Genomic DNA, 24,416 nt, shown 5'->3' with positions numbered 1-24,416 from the left:
CTATCCTAAATAATGAAGAGAGATACCATGTTCATGGAAGACTAAATACTACACCTTCCCATCCCCAATGGAGCAACAGAGAGCTCAGCAGAAAGAGGGAGCAGATCGGAGTGAACTGGGCTTATAGTCCACCTCCTAGTTATTAGGGGTCAATGGATATGAAAGTACTTTATAGAGTGCTAGGTAAATACAGGGATTCTTATGACCAGCATTATTGCCTCTTACTGGTCTGAGTGTGGGGGAAAAAGTCCTCCCTCCCAGATAAGGCCAGCCTCTGCTCATCAATTTCTCATTAAGGGCATTGCTGAGTGCTTACTCTGTGCATAACATTTCCTTATTCAGTCCTCACAACAACCTACAAGGTGGGTGCTATATTAACTCCATTTGACAGATGAGAAAGCTGAGGTTCAATCAAGCAACTTGTCATTCATAGATCCATTTATTCATTCATTGGACATTCATGAACCCCTTCTATGCACCAGGAGCTGTGAATACCATGGTGAATGAGACAGACACGGTCCCTGCTCTATCAGAACGGATAGTGGGAAGATAGCCAAAAGTCATACCACAACTAATGAGCTGGCAGAATGAAGATTCAAACTCAGGTCTGCTGAACACCAGAGTCCATGCTTTTAATCACTCCCTGGAGATGCCTTCCTCAATCTCCTCTACTCCATCCTCTCTGTTGTGATGTAAAGATTTCTAACATCCATTCTGCTGGCAGAGGCAAGTTTCAATGGGCCTTGCCATGCAAGCTGCTACACAAATTGAGAGCTGTCAGCTTCGATCCCAGCCCATGTGATCTTCCTGCATTATCACTGGAGAATTACAGCAGGAAAAATGAATGCATAAAAGAGGAGAGGCATCCTGCCCCCCCCACCCCCACAGCATCAGCGGCATTGTTCCCAATGAGTGTGTGCCTGAGTCCTCTGCCATCATTAATGGCAGAAGTGAGTCACTTATAAATAAGATACGGGAGCTTTATTGTAATTACATCCCAAGATTCAGAAATGCTCAGCGTCACTGTGAAAGGGAGGGCAGCAGGTGACTGAGGCTTGAATGATCCCTCTGCCAGGTACATCTTTCAGATAAAACGTCTTGGATCAGTAGCAATTACTGCTAAGGCTTGGCCTGAATGCTAATGAGAATTACTTACAATTGCATGTAATTCTTTGCCATTTGTACTATCTGCTTTTTTCCTTCTTTTCTCTGCTTTTCCGTCTTGGTATTAATCCTGAGAACCAGACACTGGGAAATACGATTAAAGACCATTTTGCAGATAAAAAGACTGATGCCCAAGGTCACTCAGTTCAAAGGTCTAGGGCTGGAGTTCTAACCCTGAGGTTTTGTTTGTTTTGTTTTTGTTTGTGTTTGTTTTTGTTTCTTCACCTCACTTTCTGTCTTTCAGGGTAAAAAAATTTGGAACTCTGGATGTGTCCACTCCACTTACCTGGAAGGTACACAAAATATCCCGAGTCAACAAGACAGGCTTAAGTAGTGTGTTCTGTTGAGGCCTTTGCCTTAGTGAGGACAGGGCAGCTGGGGCAGATCTTATGAAGCGAACTTCAAACCGACCCTCTGCCATCCCATAACCACCAAGAGGCTCAGGCTTGGGCCTGAGAAATGTTGTGAAGAGAGGATTTTAAGACAGAAGATAGGAAGGCAGGAAAGATAGGAAGAACCTTTGTCCTGCCCACAGACACTAGAAAATTGCCCCAAACCCATGGCCCACGGAACCAAGCCAGAGAATGAAGTTCAAGCAACTGCTTGAAGCAGTGGGTTTCACCCTAACAGTGACAATTATGGGAACGCTTAGCATTTTCTGAGTTCCTAGTGGAGTGCCAGAAGTTTCAGTAAGTCTGCCCTGAGACATCGGGCTTCAGGCTATTTAAAGCTGGAGACCACACTAAGATTTCTGGGACAAACCACTTATGTCTCCCACTTGACAGATGAGAAAAAGCAAGAGGATTGCACTGGTGAGGCAGCTTACAGACGGCAGATCCAGGATATAAAGCTGGGCCTGTTTGACTTTAATACTAACACTCATGACAACTAACGTTTAAACAGCACTTTTATGTATGACATGGCACCATGTAAGTACTCGGCGCATCTGAACGCAATTCTCTCAGCAACCCAGTGAGGGAGGTGCTATGAACATTCCTATTCTAGAAATGGGGAAACTGAGGAACAGAGTGGCGTAGCAACTGGCCCAAGGCCACAGAGCTCATAAACAGCACTGGAATTTGAGCCAGCTCCAGGATCCACACTTTTGCAGCGTTTGCTATGCTTCCCTCCTCTTTGTTATGAAAAGGCCACTGTGTTTCCACCAGGCACAACTCCACTGTGAAAAGGAAAGTGCAAACATGGAATTCTGAGAGGCTCCAATGGCAGGAGGTTCACATACAAGTTCTTCCTTCCTTGGACACTTGAGGGCCAAGAGGGACCACTCCCAGCTCAGGACTGCCCAAACTCCCCTGGGCTGCAGGCGCCTCTTGAGGCTGCTCCAGTCTCCACCCAGCTCTGAAATCACAGACAGGGAGTGCTGGGCCAACTCTTGCCTTAGAAGGATTCTGCATCACACTGGAAAACGGTACCAGGCTTTCCCTCCCCTCTCCACAGATTCTCTCTCCACCAGGGGCAACACCTCTTGATAGAGCCAGGTAGCCTCAGGTGGCCTTGGGCTTATAGCAGGGTCTAGCAAGTCCTGAATCATATTAATGTATTTACATGGGGTTGGCAGGGATTCCTGTGAATGATGACCCACCCAGCAGCAGGTCCCCTCGAGGACACCCATGAGAGAAAAAGGAGAATGGTGCGCAGGCATTAGGGACCCCATTCTTTAACTCTGCTTCTGCCAGCCACAAGAAGGAGGGACCTATCTGCAGCCTGAGTTTCACTGATAATCTGGAAGGAGTCAGATAAGACTTGTGTTGAAATCCCAATTCTGCCACGGACCAGCTGGGCAACCTCAGGCAAGTCACTTAACCTCTCTGAGCCTCAACAGAGCATCTGTCCAATGAGGTTAGTAGTAATAGTGCCTACCTTGTAAGGTTGCTGTGAGAACTAAATGGGATAATGCATAATGACACTACGGTTGGTGCTCTCTATCCCCCTCTCAGTCCATGCTGGTTCCTGACTGCCAAGAATGGGCATATATCAGATCCCCAACTCCCCTCTCTTTCCTGTTCTGGAAATACACTCCATCTGTGTTCCACTCACAGTGGCCCACCCCTCACCAAAGAAGGAATTCCCCAGCACCTTTCAGCCAGGCTCAGGACAAGCACTGTCCCCTCATGTCAGACTCCAGGTCTGAGGTGGGAGCCCCCTGCCGGAGAACAGCGACCCTGCCCGCAGCATCTCTGCACTACCAGCTGCCAGGCAGAGAGGACACCTTAAAGAGATTAAGGCGTTGGAAGGGGTCTTCTGAGGGGGGTGGGAGGTGGGTGTGAGGGGGACAGTCACCCAGGGGGAGAAAGCGACATCCATAAAGAACTGCTGCTCTCCAGTGTCTGCTCCTGACTTCGCTGGCTCCTTCCAGAAAAATCCAGAGCAACTTCCAGAATTTGGTCCCCGCTCACTCTTGCCCTGAAAGAGCAGCTCCTACGCGCTTCGGCCACCAAAATCCACTCCCTAGCAGTAATGGCCACCCATTTTTCCAAAGGATCCTCCCCTCGGTACAATGAGGAGGTGGTCCGTCCCTCCTGGGCTTGCCGAAGACCTCTGGCGGTGGTCTCAATGCTTCCCATTGAGGACCCCGGTGACGCTGAACCAGGGGCTTCTCCGCGTGTGGTTATGTGGTTTGAGTCAGGCCTCCTGGGGCTCAAAACCCTGGTTCTCTCCTTGACTTGGTCTCCCTCCTTGGCACAACTTTCCCTCTCTAAGCCTCAGTTTTCTCCTCTCTAAAATGGGTGTAGTAACACCCGGTTCCTGGCGTTACAGGGAGAATCCCAACAGGCACCGGATGCCCAGCACCTGGCACAGATAACGCACTCCACAGACGGGCTGGGACTGCGGTTAGCATCGAACTCAGCGCCAGGGGCAGCTCTGGAAAAGCTGGGGACTCGCCCTCTCCGCCCCAGAACCCGGAGGCAGACGCTCTGGGCGCGCGCCCTGGCGAACCCCGGGGAAGCCACAGGTGTCTGCGCGTCGGGGCGAGGCGCTAGAACGGAGTATGAGGGCGGGTGCCGTGCAGCGAGCCGCGCCGCGGGACCCTCCCCGAGCCGCCGGTGTCCCTAGGGCCCCCAAGCGCGCCCACCCTGTGCCCGCCGGCTCCCGAGGTCCGTGCTGCTCCGCAGGGATGCCCAGACCCCAGTGGCCAGCGCACAGCCTCGCCCCGCCGCTGCGGCCCCGCTGCGGCCCCTGCCCGCGCCCTGCCCGCGCTCCGTTCTGACTCACCGGCGCCGGCTCCGGCGAAAGTTTGGTGGCGCGGCGGGCGCGGCGGCCAAGCTGCTCGATGCTCTGCGGCGGCGGCGGCGGCGGGGGCGCGGACTGCGGAGGCGGGGCTCCGGAGGAGGAGGCGCGCCGAGGGGGTGCCAGCCGGGTAGGGAGGCGGAGACCCGGGCCCGCGGGCCTGAGGCGCCCCCGCCTCCGGCTCCGCGCTCCCAGGGCCGCCCCCACGCCGGGAGGGGGCGCGAGGGGGCGCCTGTGGCTCGGTTCGGACACCTTCTCCCGCCTCCTGCCGCGCACCCCGGCCTCGGGCTCCGCGCAGCGTGACAGCTCCTCGGGTTTGGAGAGAAGGGTGACGGAAGGGTCAGAACCCTGGCGAGAACGCCCCACCGCCCACACTCACCTGAGGGCGGGCGGACGGGCGGAAATAGGTAAGTCCAGACAAAGAAGCAGAGCTAGAAAGTCAGAGAGATGATGTTTGGCAAAGTCAATGACTGAACGACAGACATCTAGTGATGCCCCCACCTCCACTTATTCCTGCTGGAGAGGCCAAAATAGAAACAGATGGACAGAGCCAGACAGATGCAGAAACTGTAAGATTGACAGAGACGCCACCCTAGAGGTTTCATGGCGAACTAGAGAGACACCCCCCCCCCAAGGTCTAGAACGCCACACCCCTCATCTATTTCTCCTTAGCCCCTCCAGATGAGCTCAAGTTTCAAAATGAAGATGTTTCCATTGGCATCCTGTGCTAGATTGAACCTAGAGTTGGGACCATGGGAGACTGCAAGGGCGGGGGTGGAGGGTGGTTCTTCTACAGGTCCCCCGGAGCCTCTGCCCCGTGACTCTGGGAGCCTGAGAATTCTTACCGGCTGCCTTCAGTTCCAAAACTGGGGAGGAGTGGCAAAGTTTTCTTTCCTCAGTACCGGGAACACTTTTGAACCTCTAAGCAGTTATGGCCTCAGATCTTATCTCAACACTTCAGAAGAGACACCCAAGTTCAGAGGGAGAGAAGAAAGGAACTGTGTGTTGGGGGGGGTAGGATGTGGGTTGGGGGCATGGTGGGGGTTCCCCCCCCCCAGCTTCCTCTGAGTAGAAGGCAATTCCACTCAGTAGTTGTGGGATCACTTAAAGCTAGTTTGAGACCCAGCTTCACAAGCTGTGTGTGGTATGTTAATGATCTCTCTTTCTGGCCTCAGGGTCCACATGTGCAAAATGAGAGTTAATAAAAACAGCTGTCATAGTGCCCAGTACTCTTCTAAGAGCTACAGGTGCTTACTCATTTAATCCTCATGACACCCTGAATAAGTAAGAATTGTTATTATTCCTATTTCACAGAGGAGAAAACTGAGGTACAGAGAGGTTAAGTAACATGCTCAAGGTCACACAGCTAGTGTGGAATCCACTCTATGCAACCTGGTTACAAAGTCCAAGGTCACAGTTACTGGGCTGTAATCTTCATCTCCCTGGGACTGCTGGAAAGTCCTATGAGGTCATTTACATAAGAGACTTAGCAAGTACTCCATAAATGGTAGTTCATAGACCATTGAGCCTGTCTGCAAGGTAGGGATTAAAGCGTTGATGGTGATGCCCAGAGATAGGAGACTTTGGGTTCAAGATAGCTGACAAGCCATGTCACCACCCTGGGTACCAGTTCTGACCTTCATGAATCAGAGAGACAAGGGACTCCCCCTTTGTTCCTCTAACCAGACTTCTATTCATTAGCATACCCCTCAACCAGAACTCACTCTGAATCCACAGTTAGCCCCCCTCCATTCCCTGGTGAGTCTCCAGGGCTCGCATATTTTATACTCTACCAGACTAATGCCCCTTTAGGAATTGAGTTAGCACTTGGGGTAGCAACTGTTACAAACTCTAAGGGAAATGCAGTCTATCCCCTACAGCTGTGGGGCTGACAGAAGTAAGAGGTTGGGGGGAGCTTGGAAAAGTCTGGGTCCACTTCCATTCCCTCTCCTTTCTGCAATTCAGCAAAAGTCTGCTTACTTGAAATTCCTCTCCAAAGTTTCACTTCCCAGGCTGGTGTTAGGCCTACTAAGCCCATAGTGATCACCACTTTTAGAAACATCAGCATTTTAGAAAGAGCAGGTCAGACATTATTTGAAGCCCCTGGCGGGCAGGGTGTGTGTTGTTTGTTTTGCTGCAGCATTTGGAACTGATAGATCATAACTTAGGCCACATCCTGGGTGTGTGAGACGGAGGTGGGTAACCAACTTACTAATAACATACAGGCAGCAGAAGAAAAATAATAGTAAGCCCTTTCTCATATTTACCATGTGCCAGGCTCTCAGATCATTAGACATAATCTGATATACCTACTCCTCGCAACAATTCTGTGAGGAAGATATTGTTAACTTCCTATTTTGCAGATGAGAAAACTGAGGCACAAATCGGGGAAGAAACTAGTTCAGCATATACAGCTAGCAAGTCATTCCAAGAGCGGACAGTTAAGAAGATGCTGAACCAGGTCTGGAACCTAGATCAGTCTGGCTCCATGAGCCTGTTCATACTTCTGTCCTTGGTGGAAGAGAGCTAGAAAAGGGGGACTCGTTGAGCCCCTGAGTAGAGATTAGAGGTATGGATTAAGAAGGGGTAAATGAAAAGTATCTGTTCTACCACTTGTTAGTTCAGTGCTTACTTTGCTTCTCTGAGCCTCAGTGACCTCGTCTGTTACATGAGAATAACAATACTTGTGTCATACCCAGGGTTTTAGTGGTGATTCTTTTGGTTGCAGGTAACATAAACCCAATTATAACCAGGTTCAGCCAAAAAAGAGTTCTGAACTGAAAATTTTAAGAAGACATTTTAGATTCAGACATAGTCTGTGCCAGAAGCTCAAAGGAAGTTGTCATGAATCTGTTTACCTCTATGTCTTGACTGTTTTCTTTTGTGTCTGTTTTATTAGCAGGCTGAGTTTTTCCACAGGAAAGCAGAAATGGCCAATTAAGCCACCTCAAAGCAAAGAGATCACTACCTTAAAACTTCCAGCAAAAATCCCAGGGTTGACCCCCATTAGCCTGGATTGGGTCACATGTCCAGCCCTGAACCTATCACAATTGCTCTGATTGGCTAAGCCTGAGTTACATATCTATAGCTAGAGTCAGGGAGTGGGGTCAGCCCCTCCAAAGTTATAAGGACTAGGATTGTGTGGGGGATGGTTCCCTAAAAGCAAATTAGGGTGCTCTTAGCAGGATAATGGGGCATTGGGGCATTGGTGCTGGGCAGCCACAGAACCCAGTCATAGAACCCATGTCCCTTGAACTGAAACAAATCCCAGTTAAAGTAACAGCTGAAAAGTGTTATATCGCTTACTAACCAAAGGAGTTTTCTTTGCATTTGCACAGGGACACTAGAAATCACAAAGCCTTTAAGACCCAGAGGAAACGAATGCCACTTATGTTGGACTCCCAGACTGTGCAACAAGCTATGGCCCAGGGGACCTGGGAAGAGTGCTCAGTCCAGCTCCCCACACCCATCACATGAACTCAGCCATTTCCTCTGGGGACTCTGCACTCTGGGTGCTGAGAGCTCCAACTGGTCATTTTTCAGATAGCTGCCCAAAGAAGGCAAGATGGCCCTTCTCTTGTTATACTTCTGGTTCAGTTTGTGAGAACAGATGTTAGTTCTTCATGGCCAAGTATCGAGCATGTTATTTAGAGTTATCGCAGTTGACCCTTTCAACTTGGCCCAGATGCAGTTCCAGAGTTTCTGGCCTTGGGCAGTTAGTGTGACTTCTCCATTATAAATGTCGTTAGACTGGCACACCGTGAAGCTTATCTTTTTAAAGGAAAGTGAGCAAGAATGGCATATGTCAAGCTGGAATAAGACCTACCCCTTCCCTCCCCACTTAAGTAAAGCACATAGGTTAGGAGTGCACACTGCTGGTGGAGTGGGAACTGATACAGGCTTCCTGGAGGGCACTTTGGAAGCAAATGTTGAGGACTTTAAAAATGTTCGGTCTAGGGGTGACTGGGTGACTCGGTTGAGCACCAACTCTTGATTTCGGTTCAGGTCGTGATCTCATGATTCATGAGTTCGAGCCCCACATCAGGCTCTGCGCTGACAGTGTAGAGTTTGTGTGGGATTCTGTCCCCCTCTCTCTCTGCCTCTCTCTCCCAAAATTAAATAAACATTTAAGACAGTTCAGTCTATGAGTGAAATAAGTCAGTCAGAGAAGGATAGATATATGTTTTCACTCATATGTGGAACTTGAGAAACTTAACAGAAGACCATGGGGGAAGGGGAGGGGGAAAAATAATTACAGAGAGAGAGGGAGGCAAACCACAAGAGACTCTTAAATACAGAGAACAAACTGAGGGTGGATGGGGGGTGGAGAGAGGGGAAATGGGTGTTGCGCATTGAAGAGGGCATTTGTTGGGATGAGCACTGGGCGTTGTATGTAAGCCAATTTGACAATAAATTATATTAAAAATAAATAAAAATAAATAAAAAGTTCGGTCTATTTTTCCGTACCCTGTTTTTCCTGAGCAAATAATCATTTAGATATCACGAAGATATACATAAAGATGTTCATTGCAGTGTTGCACACAATAGGAGAAGATGGAAAATAATCCAAATATCTAACTATAGGGAACTGGTTACATAAATTATGGTATATCGAAAGAATGGACCATTCTACAACTGTTAAGGTAATATTAGAGACTATGGAATTACGTGAAAATGGGTTATGCTGTGTAAAGTTAAAAGGGCAAGTTACAAAAGACTAGGTATGTATAAACTCACTTTGTGAAAAAATATACCTATTTGTGTATAAAAAAAAACCCTAAAGTAGTTGCATTAGGCATAGTGGGAAGGAGAGGAAAATTGATAGGTGCTTTTGGTGTTTATTTATCTGTATTACCTAATATTTCTTTAGTAAATTTGTATTACTTTGGTAATTAGGGAAAATGCCCAAATAACTGTTATAAAAGGATCTGTGTTTGGTTTCCTTTTAGAAAAGCACTTTCATTCATCGAAAGATCCCAAACCAGAAGTGAGATTAAATTGACCTATCTGCCTTTCTCTCTCTGTCTCTCTCTCTGTCTCTCTCTGTCTCTCTCTTTCTCTCTCTCTGGCTAGGATGCGTGGAGACGAATGGGGAGCTTAAGCCTGGCAGTGGCAGTAAAGCTGCAAACCAAAAACTGCAGAGACCAAAAACTCTACGTATGGAAAATGTCTGTGAACTCCAATGGACATTCATATATACTCCAGGAGAACACATATGGCCTAGAAATGGGTTCAGCATAAACTCTTTTTGCCCCTCCAGCCCCATATGACTGCTTCTACATTTCTCAGCTTCTGTCTCCCCATCTAGTTACCTAGGAATTGGCAAAGGCCTGGGGGAAGTCACACAGAAGACTGGGCTCACCTCTATGTGTTTCTTTTCATTCTGGGATCTTGATTCTTCAGGTCTTGGCTTCCTGGAGAGCTCTCTGATGCCTTCTAACAGATTTTCATGTTCTTTTTGACAGTTCTAGCCAGGATTTCGAGTTGTTTATTGAGAGAATTGCTCTCTGCAAGCTAGTTTGTCTTGAGCAGAAACAGAAGTTGGGTCATACGTTATTTAAGTGAAAATGGCTAGTTATGAAATGTATGCACCGTGGGATTCTATTCATATGCAGAACATGTATATGTGTTTAGTCAGAAGAAATACTGGAAGACTGAAAGCTACATACAGCATCTATCTCTGGCTAAGTTTTCATTTTTTAATGTTTAGCTGGTATTTTTCAAAGTTTATACAGTGGACTCTGACCATGTCTAATCTAGGAGTGAGTTTTGAAGTCATTTGTACCCATTTTAAAAATGTGGACACTAAGGCCGAGAACATTTAAATTCATTTCAGTTGAACAATTATTGGAGGCTTACTGTGAGCAGAGAACCATGTTATGGGCCCCTGGGGCATCGAAAGAAATAACACCTAGTCACTTATTCCTCTATCTCAAGCATCTCCACATGTGCTTGACTTTGGGATAAGAGAGTGAAGATGACAACAATCTGCCCTCAAGATAATCTAGCTGTGCAGAAAGATATCTGAAGACACCATCCCAGGGATGATGTGGTAAATGCTAAAGCAGTGACGTGGTAGAGACTGTGCTTTGCCTCTTAACAACCATTCTTTCAATATCAAACTACAAGATTGGATTTCCCAGCCTCCCTTGCAGCAAGGTGTGGTCATGTGACTTTATCCATCTTGCACTGTCTATCTCCATACTTCTTTTACATGAAAAAGAAACTTATTTTGCTTATCACCCTGTTATTTTGGATCTTCTCTTTCATACAGATAAACTAATCCTAACTCACACAAATCCCAAAAATAAAGTGCTATGGGAACAAAGGAGTAAAGGGAGGTTGGAATGCATATTTCTACTCTTGAGCATCAAGGAAGTCAGAGGAGGTGTAAAAGGTGTGAAGAGTTCACCAGTAGGATGGGCAGGGATTAAGAAGGAAGAGGATTTCAGGCATACCATGCAGGGAGCATGAGCACCGGGCTCATGCCGGCCGGTGGAAATGGGTAATGCCATGCTGGAAATGGGTAATGGAACGGGCTGGAGATGGGCGCATATGTGTTGGAATCAATCAGCCTGGACTCAAATCCTATCACAACTTCTAGCAAGTCACTTCATTGCTCTATGCCTCAGTTTCCCTGTCTATAATATGAGGATAATAGTGGTATTAACCTCATTGGGTTGTAGAGGAAGTTGGGAGGAGAACATGAGTTAATATGAAAAATGCTAAGAGGGGCGCCTGGGTGGCGCAGTCGGTTAAGCGTCCGACTTCAGCCAGGTCACGATCTCGCGGTCCGTGAGTTCGAGCCCCGCGTCGGGCTCTGGGCTGATGGCTCGGAGCCTGGAGCCTGTTTCCGATTCTGTGTCTCCCTCTCTCTCTGCCCCTCCCCCGTTCATGCTCTGTCTCTCTCTGTCCCAAAAATAAATAAACGTTGAAAAAAAAAATTTTTAAAAAAAAGAAAAATGCTAAGAGCAATGCCTAGCACATGGTGAGTACTCAGTAAATGTTGGCTGTTATAGGCTTATCTGTAAAATGAGGTAATCATAGTCTAACCTCATAGGGTGGCCAATGTGTACAATATGGCACAGGGCTTTATACAGAGGACGTGCTCAACTATTTAGCTCTCTTCCTCTTCCCTTCCCTCAAGGAGCTTACAATCAGCATTTGACAAATCTTCACTGAGCCTCTACTGTGTGCCAGGTCCTGGCACAGAAGGTTGCTGATTCCAGGACAAATCAGACCTTATTCCTGACCTCCAGCTGCTTAGTCTCAAGAAGAGGAAAGGAAAATAAAGAGACAAATATAATACAGTGTGAAAAGTACAACAGTGGTCCAATTTCAGTTCATGAACTCAGGTGAGCAAGAAAGGTAACTTTAGTTTTTATTAGGTGAGCTCAGTCTCTGCTCTGATCGCCCATTTCGGGTAGAAATCCTTAATCTCGGGTAAGTTAGGTTTTTCCTATTTCTCTGGGGATAGTAGGTCAGTTCGAGGACTGCTGCGGGGACATCTGGGGTGTGTCATCACTTATCCACTCTGGCATCTGTTAAGACATCTTTGTTCCTGTCCGAGGAGAGGTCACCACCTGCACGGGGCACTGCTAAGTTATCTCTTGTCCCTAAGTCTCATTTCCTCTCTCAGCTGCTCCTGGGTCCTTCCAAATGCACAGGACCCATTGCTCAGCTCCCATGGCCCCTGGGGTACAGAGAACTCTGCTAGACATTTGAGGTTCTTCAGCCCAGCCAAACACAGCCATTTGTCTGTAAGCATAGGCTTTTCTATGTTCAATTTCTTTGAAGTTATCTGGAGATTCTAGGGCTTTACTCCAAGCTCGGATATGTCCAGAGAAGGGGCAGGTTCAAGTGTCTCTTTCCTCAGGAGCTCTTACCACCCATCTCTCCCTTTGCTGCTGCTCCAGCTCTCTCTCCTACTCTTGTCTGTGTCAACCTTTTAAAAGAAAAAGGTAAGTGATTCAGCCAGCCAAATCCAGTTCATTCAGAAATAGCAGAGGAATTGTAATTCAGGACAAGCGAACTGTAAGGGACCATAAGCAAATCTCCAGAACAAAGGAGGAGAGTGTTCTTTATAAAGGAAAAAAATGGAGTTGGGTGGGGGTGTTTTGAACCCAAGTTCATTGGAGGAAAATGAGAGTTTGAAGAAGTGGGGGCCTCTCCTGGGCTACAGGCAAGGGCACCCTCCTTTGCCCATCCAGAGGAAAGCTTTCTTCTTCCTGCTGTGCTACACAAGCTTCTACCATGGCTTCCCTACTTCAATTCTGAGTTAGGTTTCCTTAACACATTTTTACATCTGGAAGCTCTTATCTAGTTTCAGGGAGGGGAGCCTTGCTCCTCAATACCCTGCATTTTCCCATATTCATCATGTCATCAGTATACAACAACCTTTTCCTGTTGCTGTCACGATCCTAGACTTTAGAAACTCAAAAGCTAAGAAAAGATTTTGTTTTGTTTTATTTTTTTATTTTTTATTTTATTTTGGCAGAGCCAGAAAAGGGAAGTAGCCTTGAGACAATATCTTAAGATAAGACTTCCGGGTAACAGAAATTAGCAAGAATGAAAAACAACCCAAGGAGCTTCCCCCACGTCCGCCATCAGAACAGCTAAGCTCAAGACAAGTGACAACATCAAGTGTTGGCCAGGATGTGGAGCCCCTGGAACTCTCATACACACCTGGCGGAGATGCAAAATGGTACAGGTACTTTGGAAAACTGCTTGGCAACTTTAATAAACAAAGATCGGCTTGAGGTCCAGAAATTCCACTCATAGGTATGTCTCCGAGAGAAATGAAAACATGTCCACAAAAACTGTACGTAAATCTTAACAGCTTTATTCATAATAGTCCAAGCCGGAGACAACCTAACTATCTACTCAAATAGGAGTTTGAATAAACAGTGTGGTAAATCCATAGTATGGGATACCACACAGTAATCAAAGTGGATGAATGATTGCTGCCCACAACAACACAGAAGAAAAAAATCATTATGTTGAATAAGAGAAACCAAATGCAAAAAAAAAAAAAAAGGTGAATATTATATAATTCTACTTATGTGAAATTCAGTAACTGGCAAAACCAATCTATGGTTTTACAAGTGGTGACCTCTGGAGGAGAAGGGGAGAACAGGACTGTTTTTAACCTAGAAGGGGCAATGGAAGCAGGTGTTAGAACAATTCTACACTTTGATCTTTGGGATGGTGACACAGGTGTATACAAAGGTAAAATTTTTAAGTTTTTAAAAAATGTTTATTTCTTTTTGATAGAGAGACAGAGAGCGAGCATAAGCCGGGGAAGGGCAGAGAGAGAGAGGGAGACACAGAAATCTGAAGCAGGCTCCAGGCTCTGAGCTGTCAGCACAGAGCCCGATGGAGGGCTTGAACCCACGAACTATAAGATCATGACCTGAGCCAAAGTCGGATGCTTAACTCACTGAGCCACTCAGGTGCCCTGTTTTTTAAAAAAAAAAAATTTAATGTTTATTTATTTTTGAGAGAGAGAGAGAGATACAGCACAGGCAAGCGTATAGATAAAAATTTCAGTGTTTGTACATTTTACTATATGTAAATCATACCTCAGTTTTTAAAATTTCATTTTAGTTAAAAAACACACAGGCTACTATTTCAAAAGTAATATGCTACCCTCAGCGCTATGAAGAGGTAAGCACATAGCACTCTGTGGGAACCCAGGAGAGGTATTAACTACACTGTGTGTGGGGTGGTTGTGGGGATGCAGAAGTTCCCAAGGAAGCCTTCCTGGGACAAGTGATGGCTCAACTGAACTTCAAAAGATTTGAACTGAAGGTGAAGCAGAAGATGTCAATAAGGGCATTCCAGGCACAAGGAACAGCATGCAAAGGCACTGGGTGAATTCCAAGAGAATTTGACTGGGGTGGGGGTGTTGGGGGGGGGGATGAGCCTGCAGATGCATGCAGCAGTCAGACCTGACTGAGCCTTATAAGCTGAAGGGGAGCTCAAAGAAGGTCCTGAAAAAGTTGTGGTCAGATTTGGACTTTAGAAAAGCTCTCTAAGGAGGAAGGGAGGACAGTGGTATAGAGGGGGTTGCAATAATCCAAGAGCTGGGGCTATGTGGTCTGAGTTCTGGCAGGGGTAAAAGGGATTGGGGTTGAGAGAAGAGCTTCCAGGGTTTGAGGAAAAACGTTTTGGCAACTGGTAATACTGGGGGGAAGGGGAAATAGTTATGGAGACTGTCAGGATTTTGCCTTTCATGCTAGGGTGGAGCCATTTGCTGAGAAAAAGATCGGAGGAGGTAACATCTTTAAGTGTTGTAGTGGTTGGCCTGATGTTGTTTTGCCTGTCCAGCTCCTGTTTTCCCCTTTCTCTTGTGACAGAACCCTGCTTTTCCTGCAAAAACTGAGTTCCTTCCTAACCTCCAGCTGTGCACCTAAAGTGGGGGTGACTCCACTTCTCAGCTGTAGGACATGTGACCCTGACCAATCAGCATGTTTGAGCTCTCTGGTGGAATGCAGTGATTGGTTCAGGGATTGGCACATGACCCAGATTGATCCAATGAGAGTTAGCCCTGGAAATTTTCCTGGAATTCTTGGGAAACAATCCTGTCTTTTCTCCTGGGGTTGCTGAGCTGGTGAAATGGAAGTCTGGTGATGCTGACAGCCCTCTTTGCCACCAAGAAGGGAAAGCCTGCCTGAGAATAAAGCCAGAACTTGAGTAAACAGAGCCAAAAGAAAGAGAGCCCTTTTCCTGATTATATTGCTTGGACTCCTAGATCCAGTCATGCCTGAAGACTAACCTATACTTTTCACTTTTGTGAAACAACGGCTTCTCTTCTTGGGGTAATTCTACTTGAGTTGGGCTTTTTGTCACTTTTAGCTGAAAGATTTCACATGACTATAGGCTCCCCTGAAACACTTAATGTAGGTGTAGAGTTTCTGTTAGGGACGATGTAAAAGTTCTAGAAATGGGTAGTGGTGATGATTGCACAACATTGTATATGTATTTAACGCCACTAAATTGTACACTTAAAAGTGACTAAAATGCTAAATTTTATGTTGTGTATATTTTACCACAATAAAAAAGTTAATAAAAACTTGTTAAAGAATATATTAGAGAGACAAGCAACCCACTCCCACACAATAGGTAGAGCGCCCTTTTGATACATATTAGATCATTCTATTGAAAATCGTCCAAAGGCTTTCTACCCCACTTAAAATGCAGTGCACACATCTCTCTGAGGTCTGCAAGTGTCCCCATCATCTACCCTTGCACCCCTGTGTCCTCATCTGCTGCCCTCCTCCCTGGGCTCACTATCCTTCAGCCACTCTAGTCTCCTTGATGCAGGCAAACACAGCAATCTCTTGTCCTGGGGCCTCTGCACTCGATGGTCCCTCTGCCTGGGACCCTCATCCTCTCTCCCACCCCCCATAATCTTTCCATGGTCACTTCACCATCATTCAGTCTGTACTCAGTTCCCACCCTTTGGAGAAGCCTTCCTTAGATAAAGTAGCGCCCCCCTGCCTATCACTTCACCCTTTATGGTTCTCATGGCTTTCCCAAGTGGTCTTTTTCTTTGTTGGTTTGTTTATTGTCTCTCAGCCTACATTGGAATGTGAGGAGCTGGAAGGCAGGGACTCTATCTTGTTCCTCGCTGTGTTCCCAGCACTGAGACCAGTATATGGTCCATAGTATGTGCTTGATAAATGACACTGAATGAACTATTTGCACACGTAAGTTCCTTACAGGCAATTCTGGAATTGAGCCCAGAGAGGGGAGGGGACTTATCAAAAAGGCATCCTACAAATCAGTGTCAAAGACCTAGACCCAGAACTCCTGGTTTCACATTCAGTTCATTTTCTGTAATTCCCCTCCACCTCTTTCTGCCAAAAGAGTTGTGAGGCTTCAGTCATTTTCCCCTCTGATGCAAGTATCCCAGAACAGAAAGAACAGCGAATGAGAAGCCATAGGACTTGGAGCTGGATCCAGCTCTGCCATCCACACCCCCTCTAGACTGGGTCTCCTTGAGAACAGGGGCATTGCCAACATCTAGTGCACTCATAGTACAGTGGGTACTTAGATAAGGTTTGCTGAATGAGCATGTGATTGTTTGCATGAAGAAAACGGATGTTAACAAAGGGTAGTGGTTAAGATCTTGTAGTCTGAGCTAGACAGACTTGAATTCAAATCCTGGCTATGCTACTTTCTAGTTGTTGGACACCTGATCTCACATGAAAGAATATACTCTCATCATCTGTGGTAGTTGGGTCTTCAAGATGGGTCCAATGACATTCATCTCCTGGTATTTATGTTTGTGCATAGCCCATATTAAATTAGGGTTGGCCTGCATTGACCCATAGAGTCTTGCAGGAGTGACAGCATGTGACTTCTGAATCTAGATCATAAAAGGTATTGTAGCTTCCTCCTTGGATTCTTGGATGGTTCACTGGGTAAGCCAGCTACCATGTTATAAGGACACTCAAGGAGTTCTGTGGGAAGGCCCATATGGAGATGAACCAAGGCCCCCACCCACCCACCCCAACAGCCAGCACCAATTTGGGGACATGTGAGTAAGCCACTTGGAACTGGATCCTTTAGCCCCGTCAAGGCTGCAGATGACTAAAGCCTCAGCCTCATGATGAACCTGGGGATAGAACTGCCCATCCAAGATACTCCTGAATTCTTCATCCACTAAAACCACGAGAGAGAACACATGATTATTGATGTTTCAAGTCACTAAGTGTCGGGGTGATTTATTATGCAGCAATAGGTAACCAATACATCATATTCATCTTTATCACTGACATTTATTGAGAGCTTACAATGTGGTTTTTCATTTAACTCTCCCAGGAATGCTGTGAGATGGGTACTCTTATCCTTGTTTTACAGACAAAAAAACTGAGGTGTAGGGTGGTGAAGTGTCTCCCTGCAGAGCCCCTGCACTTAAGAACCTGATGGTCAGGCCTGAGAGTCAGAAACTCAAATATGTATGACCCAAGGCAATAGGGCTCTAGGATCCCAGGAGGGAGAGAAGAATTTTGGATTCTGGCTCCTGGTAGTTTCTCATAGTTTAAGAGAACATTCAAAAGCAGCAGACACATCCCCTGCCCTTGAGCACCAGACTGGAGGTCATATGCTTATGAAGGGCATATGGTATTCACTTGCCAAGAAACACACACATGCTTATATGGGATTGATGAAAAATAATAACACTTCACAAGGGCCTGGCGTGTTGCATAAAGCCTTAAACCTACAGAATTCCATGGATTCTCACTCAGCAAATAAGCACGGATTTATGGACTGAATGTTTGTGTCTCCCCTCTCTGAACCAAATTTGTTTGTTGAAACCCTAACCCCTTGGAGGTGGGGCTTTTGGGAGGTAATGTGGGTTAGATGAGGTCTTGACGGTGGGGCCTCATGATGGGGTTAGTGGCCTTATAAGAAGAGACACCAAGGAGAACTTTGTCTCTCTCCCTTTCTTTCTCCCTCCCTTCTCTCTCTCCATCTCTCCCTCCCTCCCTCCTTTCTCCTTCTTCTCCTCTTCTTCCTCTTCCTTCCCCTTTTCTCTTTCTCTTCCTCCCTCTCTGTCCTTCTTTCTATGCACAAACACAGAGAAAAGGCCATGTGAAGACAGCAAGAAGGTGGCTTATCTATATGCCAGGAAGAGAGCTGTCACCAGAACCCGACCATGCTAGCACCCTGATCTCAGACTTCCAGCCTCCAGAATGGTGAGAAAACAAATTTATGTTGTTTAAGCCACCCAGTTCAGGGTATTTCATGGAAGTCTGAGCAGACTAAGACACATGGCAATGTACATTTTACAGATGGGGACAGTGAGGCCCAGAAAAGGTTATATGATTCTCAAAGAGTCACAGAGGCTTTCAGTGGCAGAGCCCAGGTTAAGACTTGGCAATTTGGTGTCTTTACAAATGCAAAGGGCTGATGGGAGGCCACTGGGGGACCCTCTAGGGGAGGTTCCAGGAAGAGGTGAGCAGGGAGCCGGATTGTGAAATGGGGAGGTGGCCTGGTGGAGAGGAAGGGGCATGGAGGGCTAATGGGGTGGGGTGAGCCCCTGGGAGGCTCCTGGGGATGTGAAGGCAAAAAGGGAGCATAGTTGGAATGGAAAGATTGAGCAAGTCTGGGTATGTGGAAGAGGCTTGGCTGAAGAATTTGAGTGTTAGATAGAATTGCAGCCAAAGGGTTATGCAGAGTGAGAGATCTTGGAGCTGGGGCCAAGGCCAACCACAGTGCCTACAGCAGGAAGAAGGGCTTATTTTGCTTCTTGGGTGGTTTTAGTATATTCACAATATTTTGCAACCATTGCCACTACCTACCATTACCCCCCAAAATAATTCCATATCTCCTGATTCCCCCTTCCCTCATTCCTTGGCAACCACTAATCCACTTTCTGTCTCTATAGATTTCTGCACTTTCATATATATGGAATCCACTCTACCACATGTTGTCTAATGTGACCATCTTCTTTCACTTAGCATGATGCTTTCAGAGTTTACCTATGCTATAGTGGGACTTCCTTCCTTTTTATGGCTGAATAATATTCTACTGTATGGATATTCCACATTTTTCTGTATCCTTTCATCAGTTGATGGGCACTGGGTTGTTACTTCTTTTGGGCTGTTATGAATAACACTGCTATGAACATTCTTGTACAAGTTTTTGCGTGAATATATGTATTTTGTTTTCTTGCATACACATGTGGGAATGGAACTGCTGGGTCATATAGTAATTCTATGCCTAACTTTTGGAGAGCCACCAAGCTGCTTTCCAGAACAGCTGCACTATTTTCCACTCCCATCAGCGATGTTGTAGGGTTCCAAAGTCTCCATAGCCTTGCCAACACTTGTCTTGTTTTTTATATAGCTGTCCTAGTGGGTGTGAAATGATACCTCATTGTGATTTTGATTTGCATTTCCCTAATGACTAACGATATTGAGCATCTTTTCATATGCTTATTAGCCATTTGTATAGCTTCTGTGGAAAAATGTCTATTCAGATACCTTGTCCATGTTTTAGTTGAATTGCTTGCTTTTAAGTAGTGATTTGTGAGAATTCTATATAGAATCTAGATACTAGACCCATATCACATATATGATTTGAAAATATTTCTTCCCATTCTCTGGCGGGGAGGGCTCTTGTGGGGCTGATAGGGACCTTAACCTCAGTGCCAGAACACCAGACACTCTCCCACCATGAAGACAGAAACGGTCTCCCAGACATCTCACCCAAGAGGACATGTTAGCACTTCAGTACCTTTACAAAGTCCCACGTGCCAGGGGGACTCAGTGCATAATTCTGAAGATAACATGTTCCCCTCCCTCTTGTGTTCCCCTTCTCAGTGAACAATACCTACAATCATTCAGACTCTCAAGCCAAAAACCAGTACCCCCTCAGGCTAATCATCTGCCCCTGTAGTGGTCACCTCCTGTCCTTTCTCCTCCTCCCACTCCCTGGTCTAGGCCAGGGTTACCTGAAGGATTTCAACAGCTCCATAATTATATGTAGACCTCCCAGCTTGCTTCTTCCAGTACATTCTCCCTTCCATCAGCACGGGAGCAGAGTGACTTTTCTTAACTGAGAATGCCGTCATGGGGCTCCCCTCGCCAACCACTTCTCAATGTCTACTGTCAAGACGGAAGACGCACACGGAAGCAGTGGCATTTGGCTCAGACTGCTCTCTCCACCCTCCTCCTTGAAGTGACTCAGCCAGACTGAACCTTTTCCCAATTTTCCAACTCACCTCGTCTCCACGCTGGGCAGAAATCACTCACTCCGACATAGGAAAGAGTAAAGAGATGGCAGTGGAGAGTTCCAAAATACGTCATGGGTTGGGCAGCAACAGGTCAGGGAGGAGCTGGGGGGGGGGTGTGTGAGGAAGAGAAAGGGTGTGGGGGAGGGGAGGGAACCTCACTTACGCATGTGCAGTGACGTGCTTGTCCTTGGACGCACCGGCCCCACCTGGTGCTCATAGGACTCACCTGAACCTCTGGGGTGTGTGAGAGCCTGAGTCAGCCCTAGGTATTGGGAGGCAGATTCCGCCAGCCCACCCAGACCCTCCCAGATTCCTCAAACCCCAACACTGAAAAAACCCTCAGAGATTCCGTGGCCCATCCCTCATCCCTTTGCCTCTATTAAACCCCCCTTCTTCCCACCTCACAACTGGAAATAATGACACCCTCTGGGCTGTTGTGGAGCTCAAACCACGTGTGTGCCTGGAAAGCACCTCTAGACTCTTCGGTTAACTTTTATAACAGATGGGGAAACCGAGGCCCAAAGAGACAGATTGGTAGTTTTTGACCTTGGCTGTGGCTTAGGATCACTAGGAGAACTTGTGCGAAATAAGGATCCCTGGATCTTACTGCCGGTTTCTGGTAGGGGCCCTGTCATCTGTATTTTTTTAACAAGTGACCGCCGAGAACCAGGAGAGCCGCTGACCCCTCTGAGGATACACAGAAAGCTGTGGGAGAGCGAGGGGGCCCCATCTTCTGACGAGATCCGGTTCTCCTCCCAGAATTCTGAGATGTGCCTCCAGGGAGAGGTCACTAGGTCCAGGCTGCGTGTGGCTGGCCACCTTACTTTCCCAGACTGGAAGCCAAAAGCTGGTTTTCCTGCTGCCCTGCTGGAAATGCTTCTCCCCACTGGATTTGGCTATTAAGGATGTTCTGGGAAGAGAAGCCTCTTGGGGTACAGTCCCTAATGAGCTGGGAAGGGGAAGTCTAGGGAGGGAGGGAAACAGGAAGTTCCATCCTACAGCAAATAGAACTGGAACCAAATTCGAAAGGAGACAATTTGTCTTGGGGCAGGGTGGGGACTGTGGTGAGGAGGGGATTGGCTGGGGCAGGGGCTTCAGCTGTCCATCTCACTCCTTGTCCAGGTGTGTTCCTTACCGGACCTGAACCTCATCCCCACTCAGGTGCAGTTGCCTAACAATACCAATCTAAAACAGGATCATACTACTTTATTTTCTCTCTCTCTTTCCTCCCTTCCTCCCTCCCTCCCTCCCTTCCCCACCCTTCCAGGGTCTGGCTTTCTAATTTTGCACCCCCCCCACCCCACCGTCTTGAGCTTTTGATCTGAATTGCTCTCCCCACTGAATTGCTTTTCTTCATTTATTATTTGTGTTTTCCGTACTCGCTTGGCAGAGCCACAGCTCTGGTCATGTCCACTCTCAGCCAATGCTGTGTCCACCCCCCACGCAGCAGCAGCTGGACAACCACTCTGTGCTCACTTCAAAATTCGTGACCTTGAACGTCAAGAGAGCCCTTGGTACTGCCTGGCAATTGGGCTGTACCTGTCTATCCATTGGCTCTCCAGCTCTGTTAGACTACCGTTTCACTCCTCCGCTCCCCTACACCCTTAGTGCCTCCCCCCAACCCCCACCGCCCACACTCTCCACTTCCTATTCACTGACAAAATCAAAGCAGTCAGAATGTTCACACACCCACCATGCACTGCCCACCCTACCAGCGTCTCCACCCACGTGCTCAGGCTTCCTACTTGCTGCCACAGGTGAACTGCCCATGAGCTCGTGTACCTCTTCTTGTGCCCTGGACCCCATCCCCCTTCATCTGCTCTCTTTTCCCACAGCATCATTTTTAACCTCTTCTGGATCATTCTCATCAGCATACAAACATGTCATTATTTCTCCCATCTTTAAAACAACAACAAAAATCTGGGCAGCTACATGCACAAGAGTGAAACTGAATCACTATCTTACACCGTCTACAAAAATAAACTCAAAATGGACTAAGGGCTTGGGGCGCCTGGGTGGCTCAGTCGGTTAAGTGTCCAACTTTGGCTCAGGTCGTGATCTTGCAGTTTGTGAGTTTGAGCCCCGCACTGGGTTCTGTGCTGACAGCTTGCAGCCTGGAGCCTGCTTCAGATTCTGTGTCTCCCTCTCTCTCTCTGCCCCTCCCTCACTCATGCTCTGTCTCTGTCTCTCAGAAATAAATAAACATTAAAAAAATTTTTTTAATGGACTAAGGACTTGAATGTAACACCCAAAACCATGAAATTCCTGCAAGAAAACATATGCAGTAATCTCTTTGACATCAGTCTTAGCAACATTCTTTGGATCTCTCTCCACACATAAGAGAAACAAAAGCAAAAATAAACAAGTGGGACTATACTCAGTGAAATAAGTCAGATGGTGAAAGACAAATACAGTACGCTTTCACTTAAATGTGGGACCTAAGAAAGAGAACAAACAAAACAAAACAAACAAAAAAACAAAACAAAACAAGACCGGAACAGACTCATAGGCACAGAGAACAAACAGATGGTGGCCAGAGGGTAGGGGGCAGAAGGAGGGGTGAAACGGGTGAAGGGGATTAAGAGGTACAAAATTCTACTTATTAAATAAATAAGTCACAGGGATGTCATGTAGAGCATAGGGAATATAGCCAATAATATTGTAATGACTTTGTATGGTGACAGATGGTAGCTAGGTCTATAATGGTGATCATTTTGTAATATATAATAATATCGAAGCACTGTCTTGTACACTTGAAATGAATATGATATTGTATGTCAATTATAACTCAATAAAAAAAATCGTGATGCCATCACCATTAAGAAAAAATCTTGACTCCTCTTCCCCCCTAACTACTCCTATGTGTCTCCCTGTTTGGGCTAGTTATTGCTGTGTAGCCATTCACCCCTAACTTAATGCTTTTTGAACAATCACGATTATTTTATTATCTCTCCGTGCTGTGGATTGACAGGGCTCTGCCAGGCAGCTCACCTGTGACATGTGGTAGCTGGGGCTGTAGCCTTCTAGAGGCTCCACTGGGCTGAGATCTTAGAAGGCCTGTGGTTGGTGCCAGCCGCTGGCTGGAGCTTGGTTTGGCCTGTTGAGCACATGGCCATTCTCTCCTCCATGTGGCCTGCCGTGTGGCGTGGGCTTCTTACAGCACGCTGCCTGGGGTCCAGCAGGGCAGAAGCTTCCAGGCCGTCTTAAGGTTTAGGCCTAGAAATGGCACAGTGTGGCTTCTGTCACATTTTGTTGGGTAAAGCCACAGGGACAGCCTAGATCCAGGGGAAGGGACTATACAAGGACTCCAATACCAGGAGACAAGGTCACTGGGGACCTCCAAGTAACAAGCTACCACTCTCCTTTGTGGCAAAACTCCTCAAAGGAACTGTCCATCCTCAGTCCTTCCAATGCCTCCCTCCCCTTATTCATAAACCCATCCCAATCAGGCGGCCACTCCTGCTGCACCACGGGTGCACCTTTAGTGAAGATGGCCAGTGGCCTCCTCACGGCAAAATCCATGCCCAATCCTCAGTTCTGTCTCTTACATGGGTTGGCACAGGTGACTGCTCCCTTCTCTCATCGGATTTCTAGGACCCTGTGCTCTCCCACTCATCCCCCTACCTCACTGGTCTCCCCTTCTCCTTCACTGGTTTTCTTTTCTCCACAGCCTCTTGATGCTGGGATGACACCAAGCTTGGTCCTCGAGGCTCTTCTCTTTGTATCACTGTCTTGTTAACCTCACCCAACGTGAGCACTTTAAATACCATTTATGTGTGTGTGCGTGTGACTCCACGTTTATGTCTGCAGCCTAGACCTCTCTTGAATTTCGACTGCCTGTTTGACATCTCCACTGGATGCCCAGTGCACATCGAAACCTCTCGTGTCCAAAACTGAGCTCCTGATTGTGCCCCTCCCCAAATCCTGGCCTGACCCCAACTGTCCCCATTTAGATTGGTGGCCACTGCTTTCTTGCAGTTACTCAGGCCAAAGCTGCCAGCAGCAAAGCTGATTCCTCTATTCCTCTCACACCCATACCCAAACTGCCATGAGCTCCTGCTGGATTCACCTCAGAAGATACCCACGCTCTAACCACCTCTCATCGCTTCTGCTGCCCCCGCTCTGGTGTGAGCCCCCATCCCCTCTTAGCTGGCTGACTTCTCATTGCCCTTTCTTTTTTTTTTAATGTTTATTTACTTTTTGAAAGAGAGACAGAGACAGAGCATGAGCAGGGGAGGGGCAGAGAGAGACGGAGACA

The 24,416-nt window shown here is 47.1% G+C and overlaps 1 protein-coding gene and 1 long non-coding RNA gene across 2 annotated transcripts in view; one reads left to right on the top strand and one right to left on the bottom strand.

The window, feature by feature from the left end:
* Nucleotides 1–5,346, bottom strand: part of HRH1 (histamine receptor H1) — a 79,511-nt gene extending 74,165 nt beyond the window's left edge. The window contains exon 1 of the mRNA XM_047096735.1: nucleotides 5,256–5,346. The gene's annotated coding sequence lies outside the window, so the exon portion shown is untranslated. The remainder of the gene's footprint in view (nucleotides 1–5,255) is intronic.
* LOC124524456 (uncharacterized) lies at nucleotides 4,596–13,713 on the top strand. The gene is made up of 3 exons (XR_006965243.1): nucleotides 4,596–4,817; nucleotides 11,558–11,765; nucleotides 12,908–13,713. It is a non-coding gene; the product is annotated as an uncharacterized LOC124524456 (long non-coding RNA).
* The last annotated feature ends 10,703 nt before the right edge of the window (nucleotides 13,714–24,416 follow it).

Source organism: Lynx rufus, unplaced genomic scaffold (genome assembly GCF_022079265.1).
Source record: "Lynx rufus isolate CCGP_SWC_20201006 ecotype Redwood Valley unplaced genomic scaffold, mLynRuf1.p SCAF_4, whole genome shotgun sequence".
Classification (NCBI taxonomy): domain Eukaryota; kingdom Metazoa; phylum Chordata; class Mammalia; order Carnivora; family Felidae; genus Lynx; species Lynx rufus.
Note: the sequence above shows the minus strand (reverse complement) of the source record. Positions and strands in the feature narration are given on the sequence as shown.